The sequence below is a fragment of the Maniola hyperantus genome, chromosome 10 (assembly GCF_902806685.2).
Source record: "Maniola hyperantus chromosome 10, iAphHyp1.2, whole genome shotgun sequence".
In the NCBI taxonomy this organism is placed as follows: Eukaryota; Metazoa; Arthropoda; class Insecta; order Lepidoptera; family Nymphalidae; genus Maniola; species Maniola hyperantus.
In genome coordinates, this window is record NC_048545.1 from 6186347 (window position 1) to 6213407 (window position 27061).

General features: G+C 35.9%; 1 long non-coding RNA gene across 1 annotated transcript in view; it reads right to left on the minus strand.

Annotated features, from left to right (window-relative positions):
* Nucleotides 1-4977: 4977 nt before the first annotated feature.
* LOC117985829 (uncharacterized) overlaps nucleotides 4978-27061 on the minus strand; it is a 127831-nt gene continuing 105747 nt past the window's right edge. Inside the window, exon 5 of the long non-coding RNA XR_011237261.1 lies at nucleotides 4978-5046. This is a non-coding gene — a long non-coding RNA (uncharacterized lncRNA). The remainder of the gene's footprint in view (nucleotides 5047-27061) is intronic.

Consider the following 27061-nt stretch of genomic DNA (forward strand, 5'->3'; position numbering starts at 1 on the left):
CTAATGTAACCTTGTCTTAAACTGGATCATCGCATTCCATTAGATTTTATTGTAGACAATCGTAAACTTAATAGACACCAATAAAAAGCACAGACCTACCCCAACAGAAGCATCGTTGTCATAAATGCATTTTTTATACAACAACACAGGTGACCGGTGGTTTACGAGCGTCGCGTGCCGCCCGTAAAATTACTAGCACATTAAAACTCGTTAAATGCCGTTTAATTTTATATGCGGTTTTTAAGACGCCATAATATAGGTAGGTAGGTATCTATTAAATTATTAGATGCCTGCGATTTCGTGAACATATTATAATGGAGAATTTGCCTCCATTTAAAATAAATAGAAACAGTGTAGTCGCAAAGGTAGGTTGGTAGGTAGGTAGATAGGTAGGTACCTAGTTTTTTAGGTAAACCGTTCGTTCGTACCTACCTACCTACCGTTTGTTTTGAATAAGTAAGGTAATTAAGGCTGCATAATTACATATTTGTTGAAAATGCAACATTTGGAAGTAAATAATTTAATAACTATTTAATGGAATAACTTTGATGAAATACTGATGACCTACCTAGCATCTCACTTCTCATCTATTTAGGTAAGTAGGTATACGATAGTTACCTATGCAGTAGTTTTTTTTTAGAATAGGTTATTAATTTATCTTCATCTAACTACCTACTAGGTATAGATACATTATGCTACGAGAAAAATTAATAACACCTATTGCATTTAAATAAACCTCAAAAGACGATGCACGTACCTACAGAATAGTAAGTAGGTACCTACTCCCTATTATACCTATAGGTATATTCATTGCTATAGATATGACTATTCGACCCTAAGTAGGTACTTATAGATACCTAGATCAGCGACAGGACAATAAATAAAATAAATTAAATTACCCTATAAAACCATTTAAAATATTGGTAGGTTAAGCAAAAAAATCCAAGTCATCCCTAAAGAATGTGTGTAATGAGGAATCAAGTGTTCACCGTGTTCACTGATACCTACCTAGGTACCAATACTAGGTACCTACCTCAGAAGCTCAGTCAGAATGGAAGTTCGTTCTCCTCTTCCAGCTTAATATAAGCTGCAAAGCTCATAAAATAAAATAAATTTTCTCGAGTGTAATAATATTGTTTCTTTAATGCAGCTATAAATATACCGCCTGTGAACTTCACAAGAAAGCCTGCCTGTATTCAGGTTTATTGACTTAAAGTGGGAAGGCTACCTATATAGGTACCTACCTACCTACCAGTACCAACATATCTACCTATCCTTCTTAGATATTTTACAATCCACAGGTTCTGTTAGTCTCACATTATTTTACCAATACTATAGAACATGGTGTAGGTATGTGCATGAGGTCAGGGTAGTACATCCCCCAGGATGAGCCCAATGGACGCCGCGCAAGAGAGGCACCGGCGCACGTCCTTTAGAGTTCTCGAAACCTCTTAATGTGCACTGTGGATGTCCACCGAGGGGTTTTTAGTGGACAGAATTCCCACAAAACTCGATCTCTCCCCAAATAAATCTAAAGAAGTTTTACGCTCTTTTATATTTTATACTTATAATTTTTGATTGTGTAAAATGTCTTTTTCAGGAGCATAAGTACTTTTAGTAGATTTTTTAAATTTGTGTAGAGGCAAGTCAAAAATAGATTGCGGAATTTTGTTATTTAAAAGGTTATACCTACCCATTCCCTTTTATAATTTACATAATCTTCGATTGTGTAATATGTCTTTTTCAGGAGCATACTTGTAGTAGATTTTTAAACTTGTGTAAAGGCAAATCCAAAATAGATTGCGGAATTTTGTTATAAAAGGCCCATCACACCCATTCCCTGTTAGAGACTAACAGTGAGATCTATAGAGCGCACTCCGACTTAGCTTAGACTTAAGACAGAGTTAAAACAAGACAGAGCTATATCTCTCACATAAATCTGTCTCGTTTTAACTCAACTTTAAGTCTGAGTAAAGTCAAAGTGCGCTCTATAGATCTCAGCCTTAGAACTGTTAGACAAAATGTTTCAGAAGCCTCTACAAACTAACAAGAAGACCTGTTAAATAAAATGTTTCAGGAGCCTCTCCAAACCTACAAGAACTGTTAAAATGTTTCAGGGGCCTCTACAAACCTACAAAAACTGTTAAAATGTTTTAGGAGCCTCTACAAACCTACTAAAAGAACTGCTAAAATGTTTCAGGAGCCTCTACAAACGTATAAGATGAACTATTGTAATGTTTCAGGAGTCTCTACAAACCTACAAGAACTGTTAAAATGTTTCAGGGGCCTCTACAAACGTATAAGATGAACTATTGGAATGTTTTAGGAGCCTCTACAAACCTACAAGAACTGTTAAAATGTTTCAGGGGCCCCTACAAACCTACAAAAACTGTTAAACTGGTTTAGGAGTCTCTACAAATCTACAAGAACTATTAAAATGTTTCAGGAGCCTCTACAAATTTGCAAGAAGAACTGTTGAAATGTTTCAGAAGCCTCTACACATTTGAAAGAAGAACTGTTGAAATGTTTCAGGAGTCTCTACAAACCTACGAGAACTGTTAAAATGTTTCAGGAGCCTCTACACATTTACAAGAAGAACTGTTGAAATGTTTCAGGAGTCTCTACAAACCTACAAAAACTGTTAAAATATTTCAGGAGCCTCTACAAATCTACAAAAAGAACAGTTAAATTGTTTCAGAAGCCATGACCTACCTACCTACTAAGTACTGGAAATAGAATAACGTTGTTACTCTTGAAAGTGATTTGGATACTTACCTAGGTATGCACAACATAAAAATAAAAGACGTAACACAAATGAATTAACTTACTACCGATAGGTATACCGTATAATTGATTGTAACAACAATAAAGTTATTATAACTGATAAAAATAAAGTTATTAAAAATGAATAGGCATAGAAGCTTAGGCGTGATTGACGCTACCTACCGAGCTACTTGCCCGTTCGAGCGGTCAAGCATTGCGTGATAAAAAGCTGTCGGCCAAGTAACCTTCAAAAATATTGTTTGCAATTACGAATTGATGCTTTCACACTCCATCGGCCTGAGATTATTATCAGACACGATTTTATTATATTGCTCCCTGCTTGTTTTGCTTTTTATGAAGTTGTTATGTTAACAAGAAACGTTACTAACCTAATGTTGTGGTAGACAGAATGCTATACCTAAATAGAGATTCTTAGAAGAATATAAGTAGGTAATATATTATATCTACAGCGGGGGCTCGAGCTCTTTTTGAGGAAATTTCAAAAAGGGTTAACTAGTCTACGGGGACCCAAGAGCTAGTATCTACCTTGAACAAAGAATTAGTTTGGCTATCCAAAGGGGCAATGCTGCCAGTATCTTGGGTAAAATGCCTCGCTGCGGTGCGGTGGTCTCGATGAGGGTTTAGATTTTGGTAATTTAATTTATTTTAGTTTCTATTTAATTTTAGAAAAAATTAAGAAGAAGAAAGAATTAAATTCTTATTTATTTAGAATTAGCCTAGCTATACAAAGGGGGAACGCTGCCAGTATCTGCGGAACCTTGCCTAAAGGGACTCCTTTTAATAATATATTTTAGTTATAATATTATATTTTTTTAAGGTTTTAGTTTTAGTTTAAATTTTTAAGAGGTTTAAAGTAATGTGAAGTTGAAGTAGTTTAAAATCACAATTTTTAATTTTTAAGTTGTAATTTAATACTAGGATAATTATCATTAATTTAATTTTATAGGTTCTAATAGATTAGTTAGATACTAATATATAGTAGGTAGGTACAGTCTGATTGTTATTATTATTTTATTACAAAATAATCATTGTTTTAATGCCTGTTAGAGTTATCATGCATCTTTATTAAGAAGCAAACTTGATAAGTATTGCAATTTGTGTTAGTCAGTCATGAGATAATTTACCTAATTGAAAACTTACATTCAAGACTTTTTTTCTACAGATCTAGACAATAGGTATCTTTTAAAAATTTCATTTATAGCTTTCAATGATGGTACCTAGAACTTATTAGAACAGTTTGTAGGTAGTGTTAAAATAATTATAGGTATTATTTCAAAACGATCATAAATAGGAGAAGTGCTTGTTACAAATTTTTTTTCGACAACAAACGAGTGCTTGGCTGTGATTACATCTGATTATAAGTGACAATGCAATGGATTTTATTGAATAATGCGAGAAAAATAAAGAAATATCTCGAGTTTAAGATGGCAAATTTAGCTTCTTGTCTGTAGCATGGAACAGATGTCAGCGAAAATATAATAAGGGACAGAAGCCGCAGGCGAACGACCCTTGAGGGCCTGTGAGTAATGACACTTCGCAGTAATTGTCTAGGTTTTCTTTTGAATTTTAAGTAAATTTTCCAAAAAAAGATAATCTTTCCCATTTTGCCTACCTATTTATGATATCCACAAGTACCTACCTACCTTGGTACCGACCTGGTACCTAGGTATCTTACCCATATTCCTATTCATTGAGTTCTGAAATTTTCGATAGTATCTGATATTCATCTAAAGAAAGTTTCGGCTGGGCTATGAGTTGAATGCCAATTTATTTTTTGTTAATCGTAGCGCCTCTACATCAAGATTCAAATGTGATTGATTGATCCCACCGCTGCCACCATGTTGTGGATCAAACGAGCACTTGATGGGAACTGACACTTTATTATTAGTTTTGTAACCCACTTAGTTAACATTATTATTACAACAGGCAGGTAATTTCAGTTTAAATAACTTAGTATAGTAGTATAGTATAACTTAGTAGGTAGGTAATAAGTAGGTAGGTGTTTTGGAAGTAAACCCAAAGCCACTTAATTAAAATATCCATAAAAATTTACATCCATAACATAAATTTAATCAACTTCTATTCATAGATTAACATTCAAAAGTAATTTTCAATAATTCTTTTCAAATTAGGTAGTTACCTTTACCTACTAAATATATAGGCATTATGTAATTAGGACATCTGCCTAAGGTGTATTCGAAGGTTTCTTATAAATTAATTACCTTTTAAACATGCTGCCCTGGTCATCCAAAATCCTTGAATCTGTAACAAACACAAATAAAGTAAGTCGAAAACTTGCTTACCTATGCTGTATAAATAAAACATATTCACCTGCACGAGTACTCGCTAAGATTTAAATTACGTAAATGGGAACTTTGAACGTGTCCGACATACGGCATACCTATAGACGTGATGGTGTTTAGATATGCAAGGTTTGGTGCGTCTCGGTCACACTGGGAGCACACCCGATGTCCTTGTATTGTGCGCTGCACTACGTTTCAATCCGACGTCGTAACCACATCTCATCACCTGGGCGATCCGTCACCGATGCCTCACACCGTAAAACCCGTCTGCCTCTAGTCTACTGCTTTTACGAGCCAATGCCTATAAAAATAACCATCTCGTATAAAACTGTGTGCACACGCTATTATTATAAATGTTACCGCCTTTACGACGAGTGAATATTTACGTTTTTATTTCAACCGTTTATTGCCCGTTGTGCAACTTAATAGCGCACTTGAACTTGCCGGGCTAGTGACACCGTTTGATCCAAATCGTGTTTTATTGTTTTGCTCAATGGACGGACGAATTTTACGATCGTGGCGTAATCTGTGACGTGGTTAATATGAGACTGTAACGTACGCTGGACTGACTCATGTCTCATTTGATACGCCGTAACTTTCCGTTTCTAATTCGCTTTTTAAAATGCTTACCAACATTCTAGATTTTAGATTTATGTGTGATAGGTACGTTCCAGGTATTAAGTAGGATCACTATCAACTCGGTAGAATACACACTTTTTTGAACTTTCATACGCGAAATGGCTTAAAATAAACAGGTAAAAGATGATCATCATCCCCATGTTACGGAACTTACCTACCTCCCTCTTTCCCGTAGGTACATCGGCCCCTCGGGTATTTACATATTGGATTGAGGCAAAGCAAATCGTGCCAGCGAAATGCCCTTTTTGTTCGGAAAAGTAGTATTTGCATTCATATTTCTTTGGAAGGTAAGGAAACAAATAATAGGTCGAATACATCTGGGTCCGCATTAAGGGACATCTTTTTATTCCCTTTGAGCTTCGGTAAATATTTTTGTTATTATCTTGTGTTTTTGCTGGGGTTACGATATCTATGTATATTTGGAAGGGTCCTATCTATATAGGGAATTTCCTATTGGAAGTACTACATTTACGAAGAAAATTGGAAGGCACGTATATTCTCTATCATTGTTATAGGAAAACTCAATCCGAACCTTTCAACAAATGCTATACTTAGGATATTTCTTCGTTTATTTAGCTAAACTTTTGGGGTTTTTTATATTGCCTACATTGGAATAAACTTTAGCTGTTAAGAGTCTGACAGTACCTAGGTATTACCCAAATAAAGTTCTCTGAAATAGGAACTTATGTGATAGGTACATGCACGAGAGTCAATAACGTAAGTAGGTACCTATATCCATTTAGGTAGGTACCTGCTGTCGTATAAAGTTAAATGAAACTTAATCCAAAAACACATTACCTACCTATATAAATAACTGCCCACAAAAGCATATTTCTTCAGAACAGGCACATGATACCTGGTGAGAAATCCGCAGGTATTTAAATTCTTAATCAACCGATCGGACGTTTCGTACATAAAATGCAATATTAACACCGTTTCTGCATTACGAATCCCCAAAAAACAGTTTGAATGCACGAATAAAGTCTGCAATATTATGTGACGGAGCAGACGTGATCCCACTTTCGAGTCGAATGGCGCCTTTATAAAATTTCGCATTCATTACCTTGTTTTCTTTTTCTTGCGGCGAATTTTTAGCTGAGTCGATACATGTTTTTATCTTCTAAGATGGGGTGCTGAGATTGCAGGCGTTGAGTGGCGAGGTAACGACAGCAAATAACATGCGGTAGGTATTTTCGTACAAGGTAAAACATTACCTACATTTTGTTTTATTGCTATGTGGTTTTAGTTTTGCTCATAAGTTGATTATATTTTTTAATCTAATGCCTACCTACCAATAGGTAGGTAAATGCGAAAGTGTATCTGTATGTCTGTTACGCTTTCACGCCCCATCTGCTTAACTGATTAAGACGAAAGGTATGGGTTAGTACAAAAATAGCTACAGGTATTCTTATCGTATCCGTCTTATTACACCGATTTTTTGTGAACGCTACGCTAAAAGGAAACTGCAGGAAATGCACATCCTTTCAACGTCGGGAAATGAACGCTATTCGTATGCTTGGATCGCGAGCTGACCAAGAAAATGCTCTCTCGGTTCTACAACTAGCTATCCATTAGAGGATTTCGATTTAAAGTTTTCCTTCTCATACCTACTAACAGTTTTGTTTTAAAGTAGGTAGGTACTTAATATAACGGCATTCCGAACCAGTGGTAAATTAAACCTGACTATTCATAAGCACTTTTAAAAAGTTTACATGAATAAAAAAACATTCTATTCTATTCTATTCTATTCTATATCATTACAATTTTAATGAATTTTAAGTGGGTGTAATAATATTATCCTTTAATTAATATACAAGTTCCCATAGCTATACCTACTCACGTGGGCAGTCGACGTAAGCCCGACTAGTTTCGAACCCATTCAGGGTTCTGAAAAAGGACTTGAATGTTTATAATTATAATGGAAATCACTCACGATAGTTTAAATGTTAAATATATTTTAACAAAAAAATAAATAGAATAAATAAAAAGTAAATGTCATATTCATGAAACAATGCTATCAAGACTTAGGTATGTTACCGAACATACCACACGTCTTAAAAGTGTTCGTAAGTTTACGCTTAGTGAAAAGTCATATAAAGAAAGCGTTTTAGTGCCATGCATTTTACGTGAAATTCGAAAAAGCATACCTACCAGAATTAAGGTTAACGACTTTTGATTGGCAGTCATTTGCTAAAATTTACACATCCTTGCATAAAATGTGTACCTAGGTATGTAACGTAGCCGGCATTTTTGTTTATTTATTTTATGTTTGAACCTCTCAACCGATCTAAAACAGATAGGTATGGTACAAAGCTTAGGTACTAACTGGTGAAGGATATAGTATATTATACCTATCTAATACTACTTATAGTAGGTACGTTTATTTCAGGAAAAAGTTCTCGCTAAATTTTTTAAGTTTCGAGATTCACGTGAACAGTTGCAGGATAATACTTGTACGAAGGTATACCTTTAGGTAGATACAGGTACCTACACTTTTTAAAATTTTTGAGCTATTTTGACGATTATCAAACAATGGCATATAAAATTCTGTGAGCGCATAACATAATATAGGTAGATACCTACTATCTATCTATCTAGTAGCTGCAGAACATTATCTACACATTATTAAGGTTAGGCAAGTAGTAGGTACGAGTTTACGGTTATTACATCAGAACGAGCCGTTAACGAGATTATTTTAAAAGAAAAAGAGTAGCTTGTTGAAAGTTCAACAGAAAACAAAGAAGCTCTTAAAATCAAAAATAGAGTAACAAGGTATCTATCTATGTTGTTAATACCACCATGTTGTTGTACTTGTAAAAAAAATTAGATGAACGCTGGTTGGCTGCTAGCCAGGTAAGCGCTGTGGCACCACTGTAACTATGAACAGCTGAGAAAATAAAATACAGTAGAAACTCGATTATCCGGCCCTCGGTTATACGGATTCACGATTATCCGGACTACCAACCGAAAATTGTTCGGCCAAGTGCGAGTCAGACTCGCGCACCGAGGGTTCCATACTCGGGTATTTTTTCCGTCATTTTGTACGATAAATCAAAAACTATTATGCATAAAAATAAATAAAAATCTGTGTTAGAATGACAAGGCAAAGCCCTTTAATATGATATACCACTTGGTATAGTTATCTTACCTACTTTGAAAATTGAAAATACTATTATAGTGAACTACATAGGTAATATGCACAAAACCCGCTTTTCTTCTTACATTCGATTATCCGGATTTTCGATTATCCGAATCCCTAACGACAAAAATTAGTCCGGTTAATCGAGTTTCCACGGTAAGTACCTATTGCTTCAACTATAGTGCAACCAGTAGATACCTACATAATATTATGCACAATATTTTGGATATACCTACCTACCTATCTAACTAAAATTGCGTAGGTAGCAACGAATCTTGACTGAACTTATCAATTTCTTCAATGTGCCCAATGAGACTAAATCTGCTGTTGATGTCACACGTTAAAATGTAATTTAAAAAACGTTTAAAGCTAATAAATAATGATAGAGGAATATGCAGTGCTCAGACAAGCCGTGAAGCGCTTACGAACACGAAGAAACCAATAGGTACCTATTGTTATAATTTTTGATGGAAAATAAATAAAAATTAGGTGAAGCGAGCACCTCTGGTTATTAGCAGTTCTTGCTACTCTTGCGCCTTCTTGTGATAGTTATGCGATGTCCATTTATATACGTTTGCTAGGTAGATACCTACATACCTAACATTTTTATTTAAGTCGATATTTCATAGATCTTCGAATACAAAACGATACCACAAGAAGATATAAAGTAGGTACTTATATATGTAGGTTTAGGTATAATTTCACGCGTTTGTTCAATTTTTCAGACAAAATGAAATGTCAGCTTGTTTAGGAAATAAAATAAAAAAGTACGCTACCTTACTGACGTCATTTTAATTACAATTTATTTTATGTACTGGCATATTTCCAACTTGGCACACGTCGCTATGACGGCTGCTGGCTGCAGAGTCGATGTGCCGACTGTTCTCTCGCCAGAAAATATTATTAGTCTTATTGCAAACTAGTTTATTCTCGCGACTTTGTCCGCGTGGACTACACAAATTTTAAACCCCTTCTTCACCCCCTTAGGGGTTGAATTTTCAAAACTTCTTTCTTAGCGGAGGCTTACGTCATAATAGCTATCTGCATGCCTACCTACCGTTAAGTATACCTACCTACGTAGGCTAGGTAGGTATTACGGTTATTATCCACCTTACGTTATATACTTATCAGTAACAATATCAGTACAAAACAAAACATTCAATCAGAGTATGTATCAGTGTCACGATTTCGTTTATGTGCCTGCACCCGATTTCTCACCAAAAAATGCAAAACGTCGGGTTCTCATGACTTCGTACATGCGGGCAATGTTAATCAAGGATGTTATACCCTTGTTGATTTGTTGAATCACGAACTGAATACAGAATAAAATTTATTTTCCTTAATAAAAAGAAATATTATGTAGATCAGGTACCTACTAATAAGCTTAGGTAGAGATGCCTAAATATAGGCTTAGGTTATAGGTAGGTATAAGCTAAGTACATGTTTGACGTGAATGTATATACAAGTAGTGTGCCTTCGAAATATAACGATTTCGATGTAGTGTGCTGTGTGCAATAAATGATTAATTACTAAGGGCCTTAACGAAACAATTACTTATAATTTCAGTTTAAAAAAAAACTTTAATAATTAGGTAGGTAGGTATACCTACAACACACCTACCTTTTTAATTTAGTTTATTATTTTTGAAAGCACTCCACATTAGTTAGGTACCTACTACTTAAGATTTTCTATTATACCTAGGTACACTGAAACACTAAATATCGCACTGAAAACCGTTTTTCTGATCAAAAATATTTTCACGAATTTATCAATTTCTGCCTTCCTAGTGTGTTTAGACAACGAACGAAATGAAGTGCTTACCTACTTAGGTACCTACATACGAGAATGAGCATTTTTGCTATGTAGGTATCTAATTTAATTTTTAAAGTATTGAATTATCAAATCAGTAGGTAGGTATATTGTACTTAAATTTGAAAGTGTGTTTGTATGTTAGTTTGTTGGTTTGTTGGTTCATTGTTCATTGGTTTGTTGGTTTGTCCTATAATCACGACGCAACGGAGCAAAGGATTAACGTGGTTTTTTGCAAGGTAAAATAAAAGAGTTCCCACGGGATTTTTGAAAAACTCAACCCACGCAGACGAAACTCGCGGACATCAGCTAGTAATAAACAATAACGGAAACCATGTACCTACCTATTGAATTAAATTTGAACTTAAAATCGTTTGAAAGTGTCCACAATAGGTACAGATTCAAATCGTTGTTTTTACACCAGTTCAAAACAGTGTGCTATCAAAAAACCTCCACTTTTTGCTTAACTGGTCCACATTCTAAGAATATTGGGCATATGCAACGCAAAACACTCTCAAAAAATCATCCTAACAAAAGTTGCGTTCGTTACGCTATTATATTTTCGGTGTATCAAAAAACACCTTACCTCGTTATTTGTTTCAGCCCTTTGTAGTATTTTAATAAAGAAATTGAGAGTGCATTGTTGAATAGCTGGCAGTTTTACTTTTTGTTTGCTCTTTTTGTGGGATCATAAAAATGTAGAGCATAAACAAAAAAATAGACAAACCCTTCCGCATTGCGACAATTGTACATTTAGGAGGTACGCGTCAGTTTAAAATTACAGGTGAAATAGTGAAGGTGGTTTGTTCTTATTGTGATAATGTATCTTTTTGTCTACGACGTGATTCTAAATGCTTTCTTTTATACGCAATCATTGATTTATTGCTGGGGTAAACGTGGCGGTCCCGCAACTCTACAATAGCTGTGGTTTGTACATTGAAATCATATTTTCTATTAATTTTGTCATTCCGTTATAAGACGTTAACATGAAATGATCTAATGGGTTTAACTTGTCAATTAATTTTCTTTTTTGAATTGTTAATTTTTGTTTTTTTTTTTTTTTTTTTTTTTTTTTTTTTTTTTTTTTTTTTTTTTTTTTTTTTTTTTTTTTTTTTGCCTGAGCGAGGGCTTTATTGTAATTTGTTTTAATAATAATAAAATTTTTGTTGTAATTTAAATAGTTTTATTGCTCTATATTTATGTTATATTTTTATAGAATATTTTCTAAAAAAATTGTGTGGTTTGTATCGGTTAAATGTATAAATACTACCTAAACATGCTTAGCAGTGACAATGATGACTCATCGTTTGCATATGTACAAGATATCTACAAAATCGATACCGAAACCCAAAGATCGAAATCCAGAATAAAATGTAGTACTTAAATCTGAAGCATTTCCAACGCAAAAAAGTGTTTTGCCATAATACGGGAACGTGACATAGTGCGAACAACAAAGAGGATTGGCGCGAACGACACGTTATTTCATATCGGCGTGCACAATTTGTTTTCACGTAATGCCCTCGCGTTTGTTCTATTCCACTAGAGTATACTATTTCCCGTGTATTTGCCAGAGTCTGTAGCACAATATTTGCCGAACGTGTCGACCAACGTGCCAATTGTAACATATCTAGGCGTGACACGTTGCAGTGAACGACATTTCGTTGTTATTACACGTGTTATTATCTCGTCGCCTTTTCTTTTGTTGCAATAAGCCGTTGATTACTCCGCCTCGGTAAAGATGTTCAATTGACGTCGGGAGCCAAAATAGAGACTGTAGGGTGTCGATAACGTAAAACATACTTATAATAAAACTACATGTGAAGAACAGGGATATATATACGAAGGCAGTAGGTGTATACCTACTTATCTACATAAGATACATATTCGAAGTCGACTCATTGTTGAGCGGTGATTCATATTATCTTGCCTACCGCAGCAGAAGAGATTTCCATTACCATAATATTCTTGAAGCGGAAAAGAATTCAAATACAAATGTAAACATTCCGTCTCCCGTAACTTATGTTTAGTTAATCCTGACAGAAAGATGCAAATAGAACTGTTCCGAAATTGGACAGGGGTTCTTTACAAACCAAAATAGCGGATCAGTGAGATATCGTTTTGAAAAACGAGATATAACGTTTCGATTTTATTCAATACTCAACTCTTATGCATGAACGGATTTAGCTTATTTTTCTGTCGCTGATTTAGAGCTTGCCTTCAAAATTTTCCACCAAAGAATATAGCATACCTTATACCTACCTACTTACCTTATGTTTCTAGACTTTCGTATAAACTCAGCGTTGGAAGGTGTGCATGGAGCTTCCAATTTCCAATTTTACCTCGGATTTCAAACAATATCTATTCGTGGGTTGGGTACATAGGACTTGATATCGCAAAAGATGAGTTTTCGTTCCCCGAGATCAGGACCTTAAGTGTGGAAGTTTGATAACACTAAATTCTGTGATGGGCAAATGACTACGAAGAAGTTTATAAATGGTCCAATTTCACAGATCGGAGGCGGTTAGCCGGCGTGCGATATAACGAGAATCAAGGGAAGTCAAAAGTTGTAAGACTCCAAAAGTTTTAAAATTAAAACTTAATATTCATATTGTTAATTTAACACAATGTCGTTTAATAAATTGTTGCAACAAGTGAATGTTTACCTAAGTATTTTTCATTGATTGTTGGAGATTGTTTGTTAGGATCTTAATTTTTATCAATTGGACGGTGTAAAACAGGCAGATACAATTATAATATTAAATACCAACTACATAATGTCTGCGACTTTATCCGCGTGGATTCAGGTTTTTTTAAAATCACGTGGAAACTTTTTTACTTTTCCTGGACATAATATCTAGAGTAGTAGCCAGGTAGCTGTACCTATGTCCGTCCCCGGGATGCAAGCTATAAAATAATCATTCGCATTTAATCATTTTTATTAGGTAGTAGGTATGGATTATCTAGACCCACTACGATATATTTCCAAAGCTAAGGGGTATTTATATAAAAGGTAACTTTGTAATTGGCCATAAGGAGAACATTTCTAATCTATCCAAATGTTGAGCTAAAAATACTGAAAGTAATCTGGATATGACTGTCTTCCGTAATAAATTATTTTGCTTCATTTTAATAAGAAGTCATGATACCAAAATGGTAACAGGTAGGTATACTGATGGAAACTTGCATGTAAGCGGTGAGCTTTCAAGCCTTCGCCATAAAATGCATGATGAATGTCGACAAGCCCTTGGTACCGTTGCGTCCCCACTCTCAAGGGCTGGGCACGCAAATAGCCACTATATCAAGACCTCCCTTTCTTCCCCTTATTTGAAAAATCATTGGGCTTAGAGGGGAATAAACAGAGAGTTTCAAGGATCTATTCATTGTGGTCACTTGTATCGAATATCGGAATGGGGTTCGGTGCACTCGGCACCATGTTTTAACTCGATCTCTAATGGAATGAATACAACAACAAAATGGCTGTGTAGGTACTTTGTATGGAATGACTTTAACATGTGAGATAGCTCGTGTAGACAAATGGATGTTTTTTCGTAAGCAAGTAGGTCTACCTACCTATAGTAGGTAGGTACTCGACAGGTCGAGATAGCAATCGGGAAGGGAACGCCTCGCACACCCGCATAGCTCTAGCGCTATTGCGGGCGAGCGCGGGTGACGTGTGGGTGCGCGGGCCGTCTCCCCGCCTCATAGCCCGATTGCCATCTCGACCTGTTGTAGTTATAGGTACTTACCGTCACTAAATTTAGATAAAATAATTAGAACTGAATTACCTAATGAATAATTATTTAGGGAAACTCTTTAGGGGAAGGGAAATAAATCCTACCTAATTAAAGTTTTATTTTCGGCAATGCAATGTTCATCACTACCCATATTACCACAACCCATATCACTACCCATATTACAGCGAAAGTGTGTTTGTTTGTTGGTATATTGGTTTGTTGGTTTGTCCTTCAATCACGTCACAACGGGGCAATGGATTGACTCGATTTTTTGCATGGATAGGTATACCTATACTTTGTTGAAGTTGAGAGATTGACACATAGGCTACTTTTTATCCCGGAAAATTAAAGCGTTCCCATGGGATTTTTAATAACCTAATTCTACGCGAACGAAGTCGCGGGCATCAGAAGCTAGTATTATTATAATTATACTTTTTCCTTCTTAAATAATTAAAACTGATCAAGTGAAATACAATAAAACTCATGAAATTATCTTGAATTTTTGCAATACGAAATCAGCTAAAACGCTCACAGCGTGAAACAAAAATTACTTAGTCGATGCTAATCTTTTAAGAGCGTTTCAGGACCACCTCTTTGACACATGGACATACAAACACTCATTTTATGTAACGATATAATGTCGAATTCCACATAAATTCGCAATTTTTATAATACGCATCGAATTAATGTACCCGAGACGTGCTTAGGCCGTGATAAGACTGTCTTATTTTGCCTGGGAATGATCTCAGTGCAATTTAAAAAATAACCGTGTCATGTTACACCCGGGTAAATACCTATGCTAAATTAATTGGCAATAAATTCCTTATTTTATGTCAAATAAGAGGAAGGTTACCTGGACTCACGGAACTTAATAACTACATGTTGCATTAAGTCAGATTTACGGTTTACATAATAATAATAATTGGTTTTAAGACCTATACGCTCTTCATGTCATTTACCCACGACGTATATTGCACTTTATTAAGCTTAAAGGTAATAATAAATGGCATAAAAGTAAATAAATTATCATTAATATGTAAGTAACTTCCAATAAACTAAGTAATCAATTACGGAGATACCTATACCTAGTTATAAACTGGCTAGATTATAAACTGGGTATATAGCTGGTACCTACTACAGATGATTTAATTACAATTTTCAATTAGAATAAAGTATTATAAACAAAGTACCTACCTAAACAATGTCTGTATTGACGTATAAATGGTAGGTTACCAACGCAATCCCAATTTCATTATGTAAGTTGAAACAGAATTAATCTGGACCAGCAACTAATAGCAGTTTCAAGAGGCTCAAATTAAAGAACAGAACAATTCTGATACTACCAATGAATTGTCTATTAAATAATTCCTTGTTATGCAACTGTATTCTTAAACTCTTGGAGATAAGAACTCTATCACTGTAGATGGATAGCAAAAGTAAGTGAGGCTTATTAGTTAGTGATCCGGGTGTTGGCAAGAACAGATGCCCCTAACGGGTTGTGTTTTGGGCAATTGTTTCATAATGGTGTATAATTACTTTGTTTATATCCTTCTTATACCTCAGGGTAGTATATCCATCTTGTTTTTCTTGTTTAATTTGCTTGACAACGTATTCATAATTAAAATTTAACATTTACCTAATCAAGTAGCTTCTATACAAGTAGCTATAAACTAAAAATCCTACCCACCTTAGTTTACTAGGATGAAACGTCAGAAATGGAGTGATATAAAAATACCTATAGGTACTTTGATTTTGTCATTTGAATAAAAAATTAAACAAGAAATCTTAGTAGGTAGGTACCTACCTAGATACTACCTACCTACCTTAAATATCATACAGTCTCAATCACTATCAATTTTCAAAACGAAATTGAAGCTCTTTTATTTATCCTCCATTTCATGTGTTTATTTATTTATTTTTACTTTTTATTCCACTTATTTGTCGTCTATTCCTCTCTTATTTACTGTTGTATTTTTATGTATATATATATATACATACGTATATTATGAATATTTACTTTATTTAATAGGCTACTTGACTCATATCTAATTTCGTCCAATAAATGATTATTTATTATATTATTTTGCTTAAGACAACGAAATCGACAACGAAACGCAGGATGGATATATAAATCCAATTTTAAAAAAAAACAGTTTTTATTTTTATTTGAAACGCAGAAAACGCTGTCAGCCATGATGTGACGTCATTAAATATGTAAACAAAGAAATGTCATCCCTATGTCACGCGGGGACTAACGTAGTATCCATATATATAAAATTTAAAGTCCTGACTAACTTATATATCAACGCACAGCCTAAACATCTAAACAGCTGGTCCTAGATACATGAAATTTGGTAGGTGTGTTCTTTGTAGGTAAAGAGAAGGTATCCACTAGGAAAGGATTTTTTGAAATTCTACCCCTGAGTGGGTTAATGGGGGTTTGAAATTTATAAAGTCCACGCGGGCGAAGTCACGAGCATAAGCTAGTTTTTATATATTTCTAAAAACTCATAGTAAACGTAAAAAAATATCGTTTTCTCTTTATAAATTGAATAAGTTATTAAGTAAGACTTACAAAGTGATCTTTGCAAAAATAAATTTGGGTTGCAGTCGTTAGTCATATAGGATCCCTTTAAGCAAGTCTTCGCGTGTTACGTATATTTATTTCACTGGGCACTCTAATCCACAACTTTCCTGTGGTCTTTATCGATGCGTTTTTACATTCTCGGATGATACAATAACGATAATTACTATATTTTTCATGTAAACTAGTATAGAAGTCATGTTTATTAAACTTTGGGAGATTATGCTGTTGTTTACAAATGCATGACGTCAGAGCACAGATAATCTATCGGCCAAACATGGCCGACAGTGTTTTCACCTGTCTAAGAAAAATATATTTTTAAATTAAAGTTTTACGGTTTTTAGGGCGCAAAAAAATATAGTGTTAATTTTTTTGATCTAATAGGACAAATATTAACCATTTAAGACCAACTTAAAAAAAGTGTCAACTAGCCTATTAGTACGCCCCTTCCGCTTTCTTTAATTTTTATAATATCCTCTACCCTAAGGTTGCCTTGAAGAGATCGCTATTTTAGCGATAAGGCCGCCTATTGATGCCATATTTGTCATATGTCTATTGTTTTGGTTTTGGTGTACAATAAAGCATATTTTACTTTTACTTTACTTTTACTTTACCCAGGTAATTTATAGGTAATGAAGTACTAATATACTAGGTACCTAATAGGTAGGTACATAATGATGCAGGTAGCTTTTGACTTCGCATAAAAATATAGTTTCCACCTTTGTAATACAGAATTTAACATAATAATTTAAAATTCCTAAGCTCTCTACAAATACCTTGTTAAACTTACTTCCTATACCTAAGACTTTTCAAGAAACTTAATTTCTCCTACTATAGACGGTAGGTAAATACCTACCTACATACGCGAAAATTCAACGGAAGCTCGTTTTATGTTAAAGCGTCTGTTTCTTCTAATATTTTAGGTAGAAGATATTATTTTCTGAAAACTCGAGTGGTCTCTACAGTGTTTATGTTTGTATGTAACAGTCTTTCAACATGGCCGAGACGCCGCGCCCGGTAGCCGAGTGCAGGGAATTTACTTGTGAATCTAAACTCGCTCAACACGGTGGTCCAAGTAAAAAGAAATTGGAAACCATCGGTTTCGTAATAGGTGCTTGGATATCTGCATCTTGTCGTGATATTATTTTGTAACGTAACAAAGCAGGTATAGAAGGCATGACCTAATTTAAAAATGTGTATTTTTTCCCATTACTACTAAAACATTAATTTTTGCAAAAGAAAGCGCTCTAAAATTGTGCTTATAAAATAAAATCTTGCTTGTTACACCTAGGTTTTCTATTTTGCGTTCGCATTTACCTTTGATTAGATAATCACGAACGTGGGATGCGGGACGCGATGCGGGAGCGTCCACGACGCGAACCCCCTACGTTAATGTTGTAGTTGCGTAGTGTACTGTGCATGGCGCCATCGGAGGTGACCGCCGCGCTTTGGTCGCACAGGTTTGGATGATGCTTAAAAGAGAAACTCGTTCTGAATAGATATTCCAAGAAAAGGGTATTATTTATTAGTATTTATTTATATTGATGACATTAATGCATTGTAAATCTGCATTTCTGGTACGTACTGAAACAAGGATTTTGACAAACGACCTAATTTACAACGGAGACGCTAGGTGAGTTAAAGAGAGGGTTAGGTAGGTATGTTGAATTTTTTAGAAGGATCAGATCCGTAAAAAAAGAAGATGACGCAGTCCAAACGATTAGCAAGTGAGAGCGATAGCTGATAGATGGAAAATTCTAGATAAATCTAGTGTGTGTCGCCTAGACCAACACGATGGACCGACGGACGATATAATATTACAGAGTGGCAAGAAGTGTCTGAATGAGGAAGGCTAAGGTCCAAGGATGAGTATAATAACGCTCATTTACGGATGACCAATAGGCTGTGTTCGACAGTGAATGTCCACAGACTTTTATGATGATGTTAATAAATTACTCAGCATCCGTAATTTTAAATCCGCTACCTCTTACAACTTGATGTAGATAGGTACATTAGGTACGACCACTCAGACCTGTTTACCAGTTCCAGCAACTAAAGGCTAACATTAATTACTAGAAGGGTTTCCTTAGTAGGATATTGTACTGTCTCGAGTAGGTAAACTCTATTAGCTAGTTGTAGCCACTAGTACTAGACTAGACTACCTCTTTACTCTCTGAAAGTGAACATTTATTTACCTTTCCTACGTCTATCTTTACAAGAAATTTCTAAAGCGCTTCGTGGGCTAGACGACGTGTGCGGCCAATGTATACCTATTTATTGGCGTATTTTGGCTGAATAGATTACTTAGTAGTGATAAGCGCTGGCCCAGTCTTGACCCAACGTTCATAAAGATATAAAGCACTTTATAACTCATTAAATTTCTTATAAACTAGCTAATGTCTGCGGCTTCGCTCGCGTGGACTTGGGTTTTTAAAAATCCCATGAAAACTTTTGATTTTCCATGACAAAAAGTAGCCTTTCCGTAGTAGCCCGTCCCCGGGATGCAAGGTAACTCAGTACTTAGGTAGGTACGTTTCGTAAAAATGCAAGATTCTTTAAAATCCCGTGGAATAACCACGATTTAGGAATGCAACTCCTTACAGCATCAGGGCTGAGGAGTTGGGTCCTTGAGTCCAAAAAGGTACCTACATCCAATATCTATTTATAACCGACAGTTTCAAAATCCCATCAATTTTGGTGGTCAGGTCTCGTACAGCATCAGGAGTTGGAATCCAATTTTTTTTAATGGGACTCGCAAAGTTTTTCTATCGATTAAAAAAAATTACGCAAATTGGTTCACAAATCTCGGAGTGTAGTCGGAATATAGTCCAGTAGTTTGAGCAGTGCATTGAAAGATCAGTCAGTCAGTCATTCAGTCAGCTTTTCCTTTTATATATTTACCTAGATATTCTAACCCGGGATACAAGCTATTTCTTATGTCTAAATCGGTTAAACGGATGGGGCTTGAAAAAATTACAGCAGACAGAGAGACACTTTCGTATTCGTTTATAATATCAGCACTAGTAGGTATGGAAGTAGGTACCGTACGGATGTTATCAAATAGAAGTGTACCTACGTACCTACTCGTAGGTACCTATTTTACGAATAGGTAGGTATGTAAGTACTTATGTATGTACGTAATATTGAAGGTATATTTAAGTCTGCATGCAGTCCACCGGTTTTGACCCAATCCAATTTAAGCTCAACTTTGTGATATTTTTATTGCTTTCAATAAAGTATTTGATATATCGAACCCGATGTCGAGGCTTTGTAAAGGTTATTTAGATTAAAGATATCTACTTAATAAGTTAAATTATGCAAACTTCTCGTTGGTATTAAGATTGTGATATATAATGGAATTTAAATAAAGGTAATTTTAAGATAAAGGAACTGTTAGGATAGTTTTATCCAATTATATTAACAACCGTAAGATAATACTGCTTTTAAAATAGCAAACACGTGGTTTTAAGAATGATTTATATTTCTGATTCATATTAGTAAATAAGTAAATCTAAATATAAATAATAGGTGCCTGACTGGCTGATCTATTAACGCACAGCTATGGCATGCAGATAGCTATTATGACGTAGGCATTCGCTAAGAAAGGATTTTTGAAAATTTAACCCCTAATAGGGGTTTGAAATTTGCGTAGTCCACGCGGACGAAGCCGCGAGCATAAGCTAGTAATCTATAGTTATAAAAAGACTTGTCTTGACTAACTGATCTATCAATGGACAGCCTAAACTGTTCGAGTTCGAAACATGAAAATATCATAGCGCATTTTATAACATTAGCGCTTATTATTGGTGAAACACTCTTAATGGTGAAAAAGGGTTGAATATTAATTGTATGAAAGTCCACATACGAGGGCATATTATATATAACTTAGTTGAATTATTAAATCATCATGATCATCAACCGATAGACGTCGACTTCTGAACATAGGTCTTAAGCCGCCTAAATCCAGTGGCTTCTTGCGATTCGTCTGATGTCGTCCGTCCACCAAGTGGGGGGCCTTCCAACGCTGCGTCTTCCAGTGTGAGGTTTCCCCTAGGTGTGAGTTGGGACCCCAACTTCTACCGGTTTTACGAACTATGTGCCCTGTCCATTGCCACTTAGGCTTTGCAGCCCGTTGAGCTATGTGTAGGTACTTATATTAAATGGCGTTTAAAAAAAGTAAAAAGGGATAATGATTTTACTTTGAGGTTTACCTAAAACCTTTAGCGATAAGGCCGCCTTTGCATACGACAGCTATTAAATTAAGATTCTTGTATGTTTTATTATGTTTACTTGTGTTGTGTGCAATAAAGTATAAATAAATAAATAAAATCACAGCCTAATCACAGTCACACAGTCTTTAAAGTTACAAGGTTAAAAAACTATACTAAGACTAGACATGTTCGTCGACTAAGTTCAAGTACCTACGCTAGTGTAAACTGTAAAGCCATTGTCGCCTAACTACAAGGAGTAGCTACCTAGCTATTTTCTAGAAATCTCATCTCGACAATCATCGATCAGACGCTCGTTTTCGAATATCGGAGTTCGCAAATTCAGATATTCGCATGCAGATCCTCGCGAATGCAACGTGGAGCCTTTGTAATAAGTTCCCCGGGGAGGTTCACCCCCTTGATAGAAAGGCGAACAAATAGAAATGAACCAAAGTTTCGTAGCGAGGACGGAACGACCTTTCCAAGTTGAAATGGAAAAGTAACTTTGGGGGCACGTTGTTCTCTAGTTGGTAATAGATAAAGTACCTAGCCTGTCATACCTAGATATATAGGACTATACACTCTTTATCCATGACACCCAAAAACTATTTTGAGAAAGCCATTAGACACCCCAACACCCTAATAGTTGAGGCAGCGACATACACCCCTGACCGAAACGACCCCCCCGATAAAAGACGCCCTAAGCACGTCCTTAACGATCCCGACGATCAAATCATGACCGACAATGCTCCCTATCTTGTAGGGCTACACAATACAAGCTCATCACAGCGTCTTCGCCGGCGAAGACGAGGTCCCCGATTTCTAACGTCACCCGGACGTGGACTCACGCCACGGCCTCGGGGGCGTACGGACTAACCAGTAGTCCAACAACTCCACCCATCCCAACGTCATCCTAAGCCGTGGTCCGAGCCTCACAGGAGGCGCCCTTAGGAGGACGTTGCCCCCCGACCTCTCGAATTATTTCTTCGAGCCCTAGGGCTCACCCCCAGGCGGAGCTTCGCGCTCGCCAACCCCCCGGTGACGCTGTAGCGGCCAGTAGGGCCTACGCAGCATAGTCAATCCGAAACAACACAAAAAATTATATTATTATAATAGATATATTTAAAAGTTTTAGGGGTAAAACAATAATAGGTAATTATTATAATCGATTGCCATACCAAATTATAGCTTTAAGATCTGAACGGTAGGTAGGTATAAGGTAAATATTTATCTGGGCTTACAGCTAGTACTTACATATCTAAGTATATTAGGTATAATATCTAGTAGGTACATACATTCTAATATCAATAATAATAATTTACAAAGGCTATCTCGGGTGTGGTAATCTAATTAATAACTTGCACGATTTTCTCATTACACAAGCAATCAGTATTAAACGTTACAGTCAGTTAAGCCAACCATTTTGCTGTTGCTATCTAATCCACCACGTGTAACGATAATGCGTAGTTTGTATTGAATAATGTCATCGAGACTCGAGAGCAAATAGATCTTTTGGTCATAGACCAATGCTTGTCTTCGCTGCTCGACCTAGCAATACACAGACAGTGAGAGACAGAGATGTCTTTGTTTATTCAAGGAAAATAATATTTTTATCATATTATGTAGATATAGGTAGGTAGAAAAAGGATAAACTGACGGACTCATTTATGCCTACGTTGTACTACCTGATGATAAGGTTTAAAATTAGGTAAAAATCCCGTGGGAAAATCGAGATAGGTATAAAGTCCTACTGAGATTTTGCAAGTAAAAAGTTGCGTAGGTATACCTATATCACTTTTCAGGGCTTTATAACCATATTGATGCAAAACATAACCTCGATCCGTTGGTCCATTGCGGGGTAATAGAGGGAAAAATCAACAAACAAAAATACTGTAGCATTAATAATATTATGGTGATAAACTGACTGACTCACGTACCTTCATACATTCCCTGTAAGTACATACCTACTTAACGTATGGGTAGGTACGGTCTACGTAAGGAAAGATTTTCTGATAGATATCGTTGGCCGTTTCAGGTAGTTAGTACCTAGTACCACAGCTTTACTAACTAGTTGCCTATTTTAACGCAAGGTGTAACCAGAACGCTGGTAAAAAATTTGCGTTATAGTATACTACTTAAACACAATCCGATGCCAATAACCATTTGCTTTATCTTGTAGTTTAAGTGATTTAGCATTTTTCTAACCCGCAATGTATAGCGAGCAAAACTCGAGGTCAATATCTCACCTACGGCGCTTCATTGACACCGAGTGACCTGTCTGCGCAACGTTCGTTGACCTTTAGCGTCAGTCGATGTTTTAATTGCTATTGTGAACTTTTATAAAAGTCAGGATTTAAAAAAAAACGCTTTTTATGTAGTATCTTATTAGTACCAGTAATCATCAGTAGATAGGTACCTACTATCACCTGGCTTCAATTTTGCTAGCGTTCTGGTTACACCCTGTAGGTAGGTATACCTAGTTTACATACTACTTAGTCACCTAAAAGAGAAAACCCCATAGTTATTTTATTTTGAAATATAAAAAAAAGAAACTTTCAATTTTTAAGGACCTAACTGTAAAATGAGAACCTAAAATTGGTGTCCATTCTTCTTATTTTTTTATTTTAGGGTTTTAAACACAGCATCGTGTATTTTATTTGATCACCAGTTGCATGATATTATCACAAAATTTGGTTTTGCAGGTAAGTAGTTACTATAACCTACGTGCGATAATTTGTAATAAATTTTTACTCTTATTTCAACAAAAGTTTTATATTTTTTTCACTTAAGTATTGCTTGACCTCACTTTTATTTAATCCAAGTTAATAATATTGAAATTTACAACGCGAAGTTTAACTAATAATATCATGTGCTTACCCAAGAAAAATCTCAATCCTAATGTCGCTTCCTGTCGTCATTCTGTCCCTCTGTAGGTATGTCTGGCGAGTTGCGAGTATGTTATAAATTAAAGAGGATGTACCTACTTAGTTTATTACGATACGATAGTGATAGCCTAGTGGTTAGGACGTCCGCCTTCTAATTGGAGGTCATGGGTTCGAGCCGGGCACGCACCTTTAACTTTTCAGAATTATGTGCGTTTTAAGTAATTAAGTAAATATCACTTGCTTTAACGGTGAAGGTAAACATGATGAGGGAACCTGCATGCCTGAAAGTTCTCCATAATGTTAACAAAGGTGTGATGAAGTCTACCAATCCGAGCATGGCCAGCGTGGTAGACTATGGCCAGAACCCTTCTCACTCTCACTCAGAGGAGACGCGTGCTCGGCGATGGGTTATGATTATGATGACGATAATATAATAATAAAAAATAGGCCTAGAGAGATATTGAACTACTTTTTACTTATCTCTTGTTTCTAATTTAAAGTGACCCTACCTCGCCGCACTCGGGTGGCCCGGGGGGAAATCTACGAGTCTTTCTAACCCAAAACAATTTTAATAAGAAGGAATGTTGCCCCTCTGAATAACCTCTATCTAGATGGGGAATTTTCGGTTATTTGTTACCTTGTACCTAGTAGACACCTGCTTGCTTATGTGTAAAATATGACAGTTCTACTAAAGATATCAGCGATAGGTAGCTATATCCTAAGAATATCTTAAACCTTTATAGGTTTAATCTAACGGCTATGGTTAACGGCCCAGAGCTTGACTCGCCTATGTTACTGAAATCGTAACTAAAGACCAATTGCATTTTGTGAAGTTAAACTTAAAGCTTCAGTCACACGAAGCTATAATATCAGTGCAGTTTTTCAATGCTAAAAATAGCTACTAGTATTCGCAGCGGATATTATCTCCGTGTGACTGAGGCTTAACAGCTATGTAATGTCAAATTTGACGTCACAAACGCACGTGTGGCGCATCCGCATGTAGTTATGCGTGTAGAATGTCGATCAAAGAATTGACGTTCAGTTGTGAATGCGTTGCGAATCTTCTCTTTCATTTGTAGGTATACCTAGGTATTAGGTATGTATAGTAAGTACTCGACAGATCGAGATGGCAATCGGGGTGGGGACGCCCCCGTATCTACTAACCCGGTGCTGGATAGCACGGGTGCCGTGCGGGTGTGCGGGGCTTCCTCCGCCTCATACCCCTATTGCCATCTTGACTTGTTGCGTACTATACTTATATATCTTTACAAGCTATCTGCAATATACCTACCTACCTAAATTTTTTTAGGGAGCAAACTCCGGAACTGGTCCGATTCTGAAAATTCTTTCACTGATAGATAGCTAGGTACGTAGGTACCTACAAATACATATCCCCGAGTGCTATCGAAATAATATTAGGTATAAATGCGAAAGTGTGTCTGTGTGCCAGCTTTACACGGCCCATCAGTTTTACCGATTTTGATGGGTATTGGATACCGAGATAGCTGGCATCCCGGAACAAAGGGCTAAAGGCAACTTTTAGTTCCGAAAAATGAAAGAGTTCCCACGGCATTTTTTAAGGTTTAAGTAGGTAAGTAGGCAGGTAGGTAGACACGAGGTAAGTTGTAACACCGCACTTCTTCTAGAAAATAATTGATTGTAAAATAATAACCAATAGTTATGGTATTATTTTTACTTGATTTGGTAGAGGAAGAGTTACAGTATCCATCCATCTTTATTTAGTAGATATTTAATCAACAAATCTCAAGATATATTAGTTTTATTAATGAAAACTGTTACAACAAGCCCCTCGCTCCCCTACTTATCTGTATCGTTATTTATTTGGACATAACATAGAGAACCTCTATCAATATTCATCCACGCATACATATCTAACTAGATAAATCCCCTAATTAGGTATCTAGGTAGGTATACTAATTACAAACAGACACGGCTTACCTAATTAAAAGCATCGAGCGTACCTAATACCGACCTCTGCCTTCAAATCGCGTCGAGCCCTATTATTCCCCAGACTGAAATATTATCGACCAAACATAGGTAACTAGTGTTTACTAACAAATAAGACGAGAGCTGATATGCGCATGCGTCAAAGTAGAGGTGTGCGTGACTATAAATATGGCGTCAAATCTCCCAGTCGCCGCCGGTTATGCAATACCGTTGGATCTAGAAACGTCCGCACAAACTTGCAGGTACTACTGCTGGGTAGAAGAAAAAATCGGTCCAAAGCGAGTCGGACTCACTCACGAATGGTTCCGTACCTCGTACAAGAAATAACACTTTTTTGTGATGTATGTAGGTAGGTACCTAACCACAAAAAAAACGGTTGTCAGTTCCTTTTACCAGTGTTAAATAAGACATTGGTACTTGCCTAGTTCCATGATTCTAGGTCAACGAAAGGTAGTTAAGTATAGGTTTTGATTCCCTTGGCAGACAGACAACGAAATGCTCCTATAGGTAAGTGTTCATTTTATTCACCGGAGATACGAAATCCTAAAAATATCGCAATGAATGTCACACCGAAGTCACAGAATGTCTGAATCGTCACGTCACTCCATCTCCCATTATATCTTAACAGTTCTCTTTATTAGCTTCGAACATTAATCAGATTACATAGAGAATATAAATTATCGTATTAGATGTGAAAATATAGGTACTTTCTACAAATAAATACAAACGGGGTAATGGTATGAGTACTTAGCGGAATTAATCTAAGAGTTAATAAATCATCGTCACCAAGCGTGAAATTTTTCTGTTTCGTAAAACTACGCTAGAATCCCCAAAATAGGACACTTTAATTAAGTAGAATGAGTAGTTTTTTCCTAGCAAATACTTTATTCGCTTAATTATTTTCCATATTGGGAACGGAAATCATTATTCAAATTTATTCAAGGCAGAATCTCGATGGAACGAAACAAGATTTTTGTCCAAAAATAAAGTGTTGAGTTTGAAATTCAA